The following is a 10486-nucleotide window of genomic DNA, read 5'->3' on the forward strand; positions in this document are numbered from 1 at the left end:
CCCGGCTGACGCGGTTTTTGCCGCCCCGGCTGACGCAGTTCGGACTTTGCACTTTTTGGCTGAGCCTGGCTGGCGGCCCACTCACTCGATCGCCATGTCTGTTTGCCACAGTTTTCCCGGTGGTGCCGCACCCGGGCTCGCCCCGGCAGACGCGTTTTTTTTTTCCTTCGCCCCGGCAGACGTGGTTCCCCCCCCCCCCTCCGTCTTTCTTTTTGTTTTTTTTTTCGCCGCGGCTGAAGAGGATTTTTCGGTGCCTCGACGCCCCGGTAGTCGCGGTTTTTCCGTTTCCGCACGGCCCCGGCTGACGCTGCTCGGTCACAGTCGCCTTTTGTGAGGATTGCAGACTTCTTGAGCGCGGGTGTTTTTTTTTTGTTGTTGTTGTTGTTTTATTACGCATTCGCTCCAGCAGACGCTGTTTAGACTTTTTGTTTCCTCTTTTATCCTGCGACGAGGTGACGAGGTTTATTCGGTGCCCCGCCGCCCCGGCTGAAGTGATTTTTCCTGTCCCGTGCCGCCCCGGCTGACGCGGTTGGGACTTCGCGTTTGTTCGGCCGCCACGGGTTTTGGCGCACTCGCTCGGTTGCTTGTTGTTGCCACTTGTTGCGAACCCAGGTTTCTTGAGCGAGCGCGGGCGTTTTTTCTTCCTTTCTTTCTTTGTTCTATGTGTTAGCGAATCGGCCTTTAATATCACACGAGGACTCACAACCAACAATTTTCAGTTTGAAGTGTAAAAAATCTGCAGGTGTTGACGTAACTGACTTGCCCCGTACCCTTGAGTACATCCATGAAGTTCTCGTAGTACTACTAAATCGCATTATTCCAAGTGGAGAAATTCCCATAAACTTGCAAACCTCTACACGAAAATCGGTGCGCGTGATAAAGTTGAAAATTATCGTCCGATATCAAATGTGCCTTCTATAACACAAATTCTAGGAAAAAAAAAAAAACACTTGTTCGCCGTTTTCTGCGCCGTGACTGGCAGCACTCCGGCGAAGCGAAACGGGGTCGATTCGAGCACGATATCGGCGTCTTTCGACGTGCTCGCCGGCGACCGTCGCACGAGTACGTCGCACGAGCGCGTCTGCCGGGGCGCCGTTTGCGAAGCCGACGCAAAAGTGGGAACCGCCGCTCGGATGATCGCCGCTTTCGGCAGAGTGAGTGTTGGCACTCCGGGGAAGCGAAACAGCGTGAATGCGCCCACGAAATCGGCGTATTTTGAAGTGCCCGCCGGCGACCGTCGCACGAGTACGGTAAACCGCGTCAGCCGGGGCGTAGTTCGGGACGCCGACGAAAAAGTGGGAAGCGCAACTCGGATCTTCGCCGTTTTTGCAGGAGTGAGTGGCGGCCCTCCTGCGAGACCAAGAAGCATCGATTCGTGCACGAATTCGGCGCCTTTCGACGTGATCGCCGGCGACCGTCGCTCGAGTAGGGCAAACCGCGTCTGCCGGGGCGGGCTTCGGGACGCCGATGCGAAAGTGGGAAACGCTGCTCGGATGTTCGCCGTTTTTGGCCGAGTGAGTGCTGGCACTCGGGCGAAGCCAAACGGGGCCGATTACGGCACGATATCGGCGTCTTTCGACGTGCCCGGCGGCGACCGTCGCACGAGTACGGTAAACCGCGTCAGCCCGGGCGGAGTTCGGGACGCCGATGCGAAAGTGGAGAACGCCGCTCGGATCTTCGCCGTTTTTGGAGGAGTGAGTGGCGGCACTCCGGAGAAGCCAAGGAGCGCCAATTAGCGCACGATATCGGCGTCTTTCGACGCGCTCGCCGGCGACCGTCGAACGAGTAGGGCAAACCGCGTCTGCCGGGGTGGGGTTTACGACGCCGACGCAAAAGTGGGAACCGCCGCTCGGATGTTGGCCGTTTTTGGCAGAGTGAGTGCTGGCACACCGGCGACGCGAAAGAGCGCGAAAGCGCCCACGAAAGTGGCGTATTTGGACGTGCTTGACGGCGACCGCTGCAGGAGTACGAAAAACCACGTCAGCCGGGGCGAGCGACCCACGGCGGTCTGGGTGCTTATCGCTGCTATTATAGGGGCACCCCGGCAGACGCAGAAAAAAAAAATTTTTTTTCGACCTTCTTTTTTGCTGGTCGAGCTCGGGTAACCCAGGTCGCAATGGGAGCCGCGCACGAAAGCGGCGTCGCGAGACGCGTTCGCGGTCGCTAGTCGCACGAGCTCGGCAACCGCGTCAGCCGGCGCGGAGTTCGGGATGCCGACGGCTAAGTGGGTACCGCTGCTCGGATGTTCGCCGTTTTTGGCCGAGTGAGTGCTGGCACTCCGGCGAAGCGAAACGGGGCCGATTCGGGCACGATATCGGCGTATTTAGACGTGCTCGCCGGCGACCGTCGCACGAGTACGGCAAAGCGCGTCTGCCGGGGCGAGGTTTGCGATGCCGACGAAAAAGTGGGAAGCGCCGCTCGGATCTTCGCCGTTTTTGCAGGAGTGAGTGGCGGCCCTCCTGCGAGACCAAGAAGCATCGACTCGCGCACGATATCGGTGTCTTTCGACGTGCCCGCCGGCCACCGCCGCACGAGTACGGCAAACCGCGTATGCCGGGGCGGGGTTGGCGACGCCGACGCAAAAGTGGGAACCGCCACTAGGATGTTCGCCGTTTTTGGCAGAGTGAGTGCTGGCACACCGGCGACGCGAAAGAGCGCGAAAGCGCCCACGAAAGTGGCGTATTTGGACGTGCTTGACGGCGACCGCTGCAGGAGTACGAAAAACCACGTCAGCCGGGGCGAGCGACCCACGGCGGTCTGGGTGCTTATCGCTGCTATTATAGGGGCACCCCGGCAGACGCAGAAAAAAAAAATTTTTTTTCGACCTTCTTTTTTGCTGGTCGAGCTCGGGTAACCCAGGTCGCAATGGGAGCCGCGCACGAAAGCGGCGTCGCGAGACGCGTTCGCGGTCGCTAGTCGCACGAGCTCGGCAACCGCGTCAGCCGGCGCGGAGTTCGGGATGCCGACGGCTAAGTGGGTACCGCTGCTCGGATGTTCGCCGTTTTTGGCCGAGTGAGTGCTGGCACTCCGGCGAAGCGAAACGGGGCCGATTCGGGCACGATATCGGCGTATTTCGACGTGCTCGCCGGCGACCGTCGCACGAGTACGGCAAAGCGCGTCTGCCGGGGCGAGGTTTGCGATGCCGACGAAAAAGTGGGAAGCGCCGCTCGGATCTTCGCCGTTTTTGCAGGAGTGAGTGGCGGCCCTCCTGCGAGACCAAGAAGCATCGACTCGCGCACGATATCGGTGTCTTTCGACGTGCCCGCCGGCCACCGCCGCACGAGTACGGCAAACCGCGTATGCCGGGGCGGGGTTGGCGACGCCGACGCAAAAGTGGGAACCGCCACTAGGATGTTCGCCGTTTTTGGCAGAGTGAGTGCTGGCACTCCGGCGAAGCGAAAGAGCGCGAATGCGCCCACGAAAGTGGCGTGTTTGGACGTGCTTGACGACGACCACCGCAGGAAAACGAAAAACCACGTCAGCCGGGGCGAGCGACCCATGGCGGTCTGGGTGCTTATCGCTGCTATTATAGGGGCACCCCGGCAGACGCAAAAAAAAAAAAATTTTTTTTCGACATTCTTTCTTGCTCGTCGACCTCGGGTGACCCAGGTCGCAGTGGGAGCCGCGCACGAAAGCGGCGTCGCGAGACGGCTTCGCGGTCGCTAGTCGCACGAGCTCGGCAACCGCGTCTGCCGGGGCGGAGTTCGGGACGCCGACGGCTAAGTGGGAACCGCCGCTCGGATGTTCGCCGTTTGTGGCCGAGTGAGTGCTGGCACTCCGGCGAAGCCAAACGGGGCCGATTCCGGCACGATATCGGCGTCTTTCTACGTGCTCGCCGGCGACCGTCGCACGAGTACGGCAAAGTGCGTCTGCCGGGGCGGGGTTTGCGACGCGTACGCAATAGTGAGAACCGTCGCTCGGATGTTCGTCGTCTTTCGCCGAGCCAGTGCTGGCACTCCGGCGAAGCCGAACGGAGCCGATTCGGGCACGATATCGGCGTCTTTCCACGTGCTCGCCGGCGACCGTCGCACGAGTACGGTAAACCGCGTCAGCCGGGGCGGAGTTCGGGACGCCGATGCGAAAGTGGGAAGCGCCGCTCGGATCTTCGCCGTTTTTGGAGGAGTCAGTGGCGGCACTCCGGTGAAGCCAAGGTGCGCCAATTCGCGCACGATATCGGCGTCTTTCGACGTGCCCGCCGGCCACCGTCGCACGAGTACGGCAAACCTCGTCTGCCGGGGCGGGGTTTGCGACGCCGACGCAAAAGTGGGAACCGCCGCTCGGATGTTCGCCGTTTTTGGCAGAGTGAGTGCTGGCACTCCGGCGAAGCGAAAGAGCGTGAATGCGCCCACGAAAGTAGCGTATTTGGACGTGCTTGACGGCGACCGCCGCAGGAGTACGAAAAACCACGTCAGCCGGGGCGAGCGACCCACGGCGGTCTGGGTGCTTATCGCTGCTATTATAGGGGCACCCCGGCAGACGCAGAAAGAAAAAAAAAAAAATGGGGACATGGCGTGCGTCACCGTGCGGCTTCGCAGCGTTGCCGAAGTCGCCGAGCCCTTCGACTGAGCCGAACGGCGGACAGGGAACGTTGGTCGGCCGTTCTAACCTGTCGGTGCCACGCCGAGACGTCGTTAAGGAAAACCGCGTCGTGGGCCTCTACGACGCCGTCGAGTCGTTGTACGTTTGGTGTCCAGCGTGTCGGCGGCGAGTAGCGGACACGTCGTTCACGACTTCGGTCTTTCGCAGTCGACGCGAACTTGCGGAGAGTCGTGGTGCCTCACGTTTTCGGCAGAAACCGCGGCGGAATTTTCCCGTGCGTGCGCGCACGACCTCGGTGCTGTGCCGTCAGCGTAGTGTTGCACAAACTCGTGGCCTACCCAAGGTGCGGTACGTTTGCGGCCGTATCCTCGGTGGGAATTTCGTGAGTAGGGTCGCAAATTCTACGACCTCGGCGGGTTTGAGAGCGACGTAGACTTGTGGCACGCTCAACGTGCCACACGTTTCGGGGCACACCCGCGGTGAAATTTTCTCGAGTACGCTCGTATTAGTGCCCAAGGAGGTCTGGGTACTTATCGCTGCTATTATGTGGGGGTTCTCGTGAGCGGCGTACGCGAAAGCGACCGGGTGTCTGATATGCGGCGGGCTTCGGCCTCGTCAAGCGTGTCCTCGGGTCTGCTCCAGGGGAATCCACGGCAGTCGTCTGCAGCCTCATCCGCTTGATGCGTTAGGGGCTGGTTGTCGGACGGTGCCGTTTTACCACGATATCGAGGTGTGTTCCGTGTCGTCCTCGGGCGATTCAGATGCGAAAGCGCCGAAGACGCGGGCGTGACCCGTCGTCTGGCGGCTTTGCAGTCTCGGCTCCGTTGCTAGTTCCGGCCGGTCCACCGACAGTGCAGCGGGCTTGGGCAACCCGCACGGCGCGACCGAGTCGATGCAACGAAAAAGAGCGAGCATGAACGTGCTTCTTGCCGCACGGCTCCCACTCGTCTTTCGGGAAGGTTGTGCCGTAGCGAGCTCGAACGCCGTCATCTCGGAGTGCAAAATAAGCGTGTTGGGGCGCCTGAAGGTGGCCTCCGCCGCACACAGACTGCGTCCGGCCCGCCGAAGGCGAGGACGGACGCGCAGTCGAACGATTACCTGGTTGATCCTGCCAGTAATCATATGCTTGTCTCAAAGATTAAGCCATGCATGTCTAAGTACATGCCGAAATAAGGCGAAACCGCGAATGGCTCATTAAATCAGTTATGGTTCCTTAGATCGTTTCTTCCTACTTGGATAACTGTGGCAATTCTAGAGCTAATACATGCAGTGAGCCTGGAGCCCTTTGGGTAACGGGTGCTTTTATTAGACCAAGATCGATCGGGTTTCGGCCCGTATTGTGTGGTGACTCTGGATAACTTTGTGCTGATCGCATGGCCACGAGCCGGCGACGTTTCTTTCAAGTGTCTGCCTTATCAACTTTCGATGGTAGGTTACTTGCTTACCATGGTTGTTACGGGTAACGGAGAATCAGGGTTCGATTCCGGAGAGGGAGCCTGAGAAACGGCTACCACATCCAAGGAAGGCAGCAGGCGCGCAAATTACCCACTCCCGGCACGGGGAGGTAGTGACGAAAAATAACAATACGGGACTCTTTTGAGGCCCCGTAATTGAAATGAGTACACTCTAAATCCTTTAACGAGGATCAATTGGAGGGCAAGTCTGGTGCCAGCAGCCGCGGTAATTCCAGCTCCAATAGCGTATACTAAAGCTGCTGCGGTTAAAAAGCTCGTAGTTGGATCTCAGTTCCAGACGAGTAGTGCATCTACCCGATGCGACGGCTCGGACTGAACATCATGCCGGTTCTTTCTTGGTGCACTTCATTGTGTGCCTCGAGATGGCCGGTGCTTTTACTTTGAAAAAATTAGAGTGCTCAACGCAGGCGAGTCGCCTGAATAAACTTGCATGGAATAATAGAACAAGACCTCGTTTCTGTTCTGTTGGTTTTTGGAATACGAGGTAATGATTAAGAGGGACGGACGGGGGCATTCGTATTGCGGCGCTAGAGGTGAAATTCTTGGACCGTCGCAAGACGAACTACTGCGAAAGCATTTGCCAAGAATGTTTTCATTGATCAAGAACGAAAGTCAGAGGTTCGAAGGCGATCAGATACCGCCCTAGTTCTGACCATAAACGATGCCAACCAGCGATCCGCCTGAGTTACTCAAATGACTCGGCGGGCAGCTTCCGGGAAACCAAAGTATTTGGGTTCCGGGGGAAGTATGGTTGCAAAGCTGAAACTTAAAGGAATTGACGGAAGGGCACCACCAGGAGTGGAGCCTGCGGCTTAATTTGACTCAACACGGGAAAACTTACCCGGCCCGGACACTGGGAGGATTGACAGATTGAGAGCTCTTTCTTGATTCGGTGGATGGTGGTGCATGGCCGTTCTTAGTTGGTGGAGCGATTTGTCTGGTTAATTCCGATAACGAACGAGACTCTAGCCTATTAAATAGGTGCGGGGTTCCCAGCACCTTACAACCTTCTTAGAGGGACAAGCGGCTCCTAGCCGCACGAAACAGAGCAATAACAGGTCTGTGATGCCCTTAGATGTCCGGGGCCGCACGCGCGCTACACTGAAGGAAGCAGCGTGTCTTTATCCCTGTCTGAAAAGACTGGGTAACCCGTGGAACTTCTTTCGTGATTGGGATAGGGGCTTGCAATTGTTCCCCTTGAACGAGGAATTCCCAGTAAGCGCGAGTCATAAGCTCGCGTTGATTACGTCCCTGCCCTTTGTACACACCGCCCGTCGCTACTACCGATTGAATGATTTAGTGAGGTCTTCGGACCGATGTCCGGCGCGGCCTTTCGGTTGCGCCGGTCTGTTGGAAAGATGACCAAACTTGATCATTTAGAGGAAGTAAAAGTCGTAACAAGGTTTCCGTAGGTGAACCTGCGGAAGGATCATTAACGGATTGTGAAGGGTGAGCGCCTCAGCTGCGTCTGCGCCCGACACTTTCTGCCGCTGACCCCGTTTGGACGCGGGGTCGGCTTTTCCCCACGGGGCTGCCTGAATGTGGAGCGGCACCCCGTGACAAATTGTTGCGCCCAGCGGACGCCAACACCGCGACCTTGGACGGTCGGCCAGGTGGCGGACGCGGGTACAAACGGCGCAACGCACTCATAGGTCGGCTTTCGACCCGCCACTGCACCGTGGCTCGAAGCGCTCGAAATGCGCGACCCGACCGCTGCGGGACCGCCTAGTACTGTAAACAGGAGCGGCGGAGCGCGAACGGCGAGTCGTGGTTACGTCGGTAGAAGGCGAGGCTGCGCGTTCCCGAAACGCCAGCCGAGTGCCCTCCCGACCGTTCGAGCGTGCAAGAACGAGACCCGACAATCGCGCGGCGACTGCCAAGTACGAGAGGAACGGCACAAGCGTCGGCGGTCGGTCAAGGAACTGGCGATGTGACGGGTCCGCTGTGCACCAGTGCATACCGTCCCGCCGTCCGCGGCAAGCGCCTCCGCGTCCTCGGGTGACGGAGGCTGCCGGTCGGTTCTTGCAGGCGAGGGATCTCGCTGGCACCGGTTCGCGTTGACGCGCGGCCGGTCATGGCACGGCGATGCGACGGCCGAGGTGCGCAGTACTCGATGGAGGAACCGCACGCTCCGATGACCGTCCCGCCCTCCGCGGCGTATGCGTACCGACCGTAATGGTTGCAGCAGCGCCGGCCGGCTTTTGAATTCGCCACACGAAACACGGTGCGAGATCGCGGTTAGGGGAGCGTCGACGTTGCCAGGCGTTTTGCTTGCTGCCGAGGGAAAGGCGGCACGGCCACGTCGCGCTCGTCGCGATTAGCGGGTCTGCGCGCTTTGGGAAGGTGCCGCAACGACTTGCCGAAAGAGGAAGCACGGAAGAACGAGGGACTTGGACGTCCCGACAATTGAACGCACTTGCGGCCAGGCCCTTGCTGGCTTCGTTCTTCCGCCTCGAGTAGGCTCGTACGCGGCTCCGGCGCCGAAAGTGGTCCTTGGCACCGACTTCGGTGGACGTGGGAAGTGCCGCGCAAGTACGGCGCGCCTGGCTCCACCTGTTGGCTAAAGTAGGCAGCCGGATCGGCATTTTGGTGTGCGGTGGCAAACCGTGGATGCGAAAAAAGCTTGTGCGATTTCGTGGAACAAAAAGCGGGGGTCCCCCTTTTTATGCGGAGGAGACCGACCCGCCTGCCGTGGTGAACCGCGACGCCACGGTAAAAACGGGAGAGGCTTGTCGATGGGACCGTGCATCCCGCGCTCCACGGAGGCCGGGAGGCGGCCGCCCGAGGAAATGTGTAGCCGTCGAGGCCCGCATCTGCGTGCACTCTTATCCAAATGGGTGTACCGCAGGCATTTTCTGGTTAGGCGGGCCAATGAGAGCGAGCACACAACGATACCTACGGGTCCGGCTTGGAGAACCGGCTTCGACGCCTCCCGAGTATTTATAGAGGGGTGGACCACGAAAGCACTCGCAAGTAGCGAAAGCGAAACGCCGTCCGAAACACACCGTTTGCTCGATTTGCGGCAGCCGAAAAAGGCGCGGCAGAGTTTTGGAGTCCAAGCGTGCGCTGAAAAGCGCCCTTCTTGGCCACTGTTTGGCCGAGTGCCAGAAACGTTTGGTTTTGACTGTACGGAATTGAACAAACACTTTTTCACGACTCTAAGCGGTGGATCACTCGGTTCTCGGGTCGATGAAGAACGCAGCCAGCTGCGAGACTTGGTGTGAATTGCAGGACACACTGAGCACTGATTCTTTGAACGCACATTGCGGCCTTGGGTCTTCCCTTGGCTTCGTCTGTCTGAGGGTCGGATCACATATCAAGAGAGCCTTCGGCGCACAAGGGAACGTGAGCCGTCGACTCGTTTTGACCGCGTCGGCAACACGGACAGCACGCTGAACACCTCACAGCGAGCGCCAACAGCGGCCACTCAAGGGCGAGACGGTGGCGACCGTCGTGCCAGAGCCCAACCGAAACGGGGGCGACCGACTGCATTGAGGATGTGGCACCTCGTTGAGACCGCCGCAGGACTTCGAGTCGGAAGGAAGCCTGCAGGGAAAGTGCGGTCGAGGTTGCGTACTCCTCTCTGCGACCGGGCGCGCAAGAGCTGCGAGAGCCACGGACGCGCAACTTTAACGCACGGTAAACACGAGGAGCGAAAGCCGGCCAGCAAAGCTTCTCCAGCCGTGCGCAAAGTGCGCGAGATCGCAGCCTTGCGTTGCGCTTGTTGCCCTCGAAGTAAGCAGGGTGTCCCGTAGACCGGGCGCTCGAACACGCTGCGGGGCCGTGCCTCCTCCAGGCTTTGCCGCGCGAACAGGGAACGTTCGCGCGCAAAGCGCAGGGAGGTGAGGAGGCTGCGCCCGACGTTTGCGGTTCGCTGCGTACGCGGTTGATGCGGAGAGCACGGCGCGACGACTTGCCGCGAAGCGGAAAAAGTCTCCCGCACGAGTTGGCGAAACGTTGGCGAAGCTTAAGGCGTTCTCGTCGTAGTCCGCCGTCGGTCTAAGTGCTTCGCAGTTCCCGTCCCGTTCAAAAAACTGGGCCACTCCAGTTGGGGCGGGGGCGACGCTACACGAGACGATGCCTCTCGCCAGGCTGCGTGGCTGCCCTTGCGGCGGCGGCGACTGGCCTCGGCGGTGTTTGGGCTTTCGACACGGTCGTTTATCACGCAACTGCTCGGACGACGCACGCGCGCAGCGGAATGCCGCTTGCCAGCCTTGTGAAGATGTGACCCTGTACAGGGTTGCGGGCGCACTTGGTAGGGCGTCGTACTCGGTTCGCGATGGGTTTACGAACGTGTCCCGTCACTTCCACGTCACACCGGTTGTGCGCCGCACGCGTGCAGCGGGGAAGCCGATTGCCAGCCTTGTGAAGAAGTGGCCCTGTACAGGGTTGCGGGCGCACTTGGTAGGGCGAGCGCACGCGGTCGTGCAGGAAGTTGATGGAAGCGAATGTATCCGCTGTCGACCTCAGAT

At 59.6% G+C, this 10486-nt stretch overlaps 2 non-coding genes and 1 pseudogene across 2 annotated transcripts; all 3 read left to right on the forward strand.

Annotated features, from left to right (window-relative positions):
• Positions 1-5634: 5634 nt before the first annotated feature.
• LOC142793682 (small subunit ribosomal RNA) lies at positions 5635-7449 on the forward strand. Its single transcript, XR_012891739.1, has one exon. It is a non-coding gene; the product is annotated as a small subunit ribosomal RNA (ribosomal RNA).
• A 1719-nt stretch (positions 7450-9168) lies between these two features.
• Positions 9169-9321, forward strand: LOC142793686 (5.8S ribosomal RNA). Its single transcript, XR_012891743.1, has one exon. It is a non-coding gene; the product is annotated as a 5.8S ribosomal RNA (ribosomal RNA).
• A 1154-nt stretch (positions 9322-10475) lies between these two features.
• The window catches only part of LOC142793689 (large subunit ribosomal RNA), a 4608-nt pseudogene continuing 4597 nt past the window's right edge, over positions 10476-10486 (forward strand).

This window comes from Rhipicephalus microplus, unplaced genomic scaffold (assembly GCF_043290135.1).
Source record: "Rhipicephalus microplus isolate Deutch F79 unplaced genomic scaffold, USDA_Rmic scaffold_321, whole genome shotgun sequence".
NCBI classification, from domain to species: Eukaryota; Metazoa; Arthropoda; class Arachnida; order Ixodida; family Ixodidae; genus Rhipicephalus; species Rhipicephalus microplus.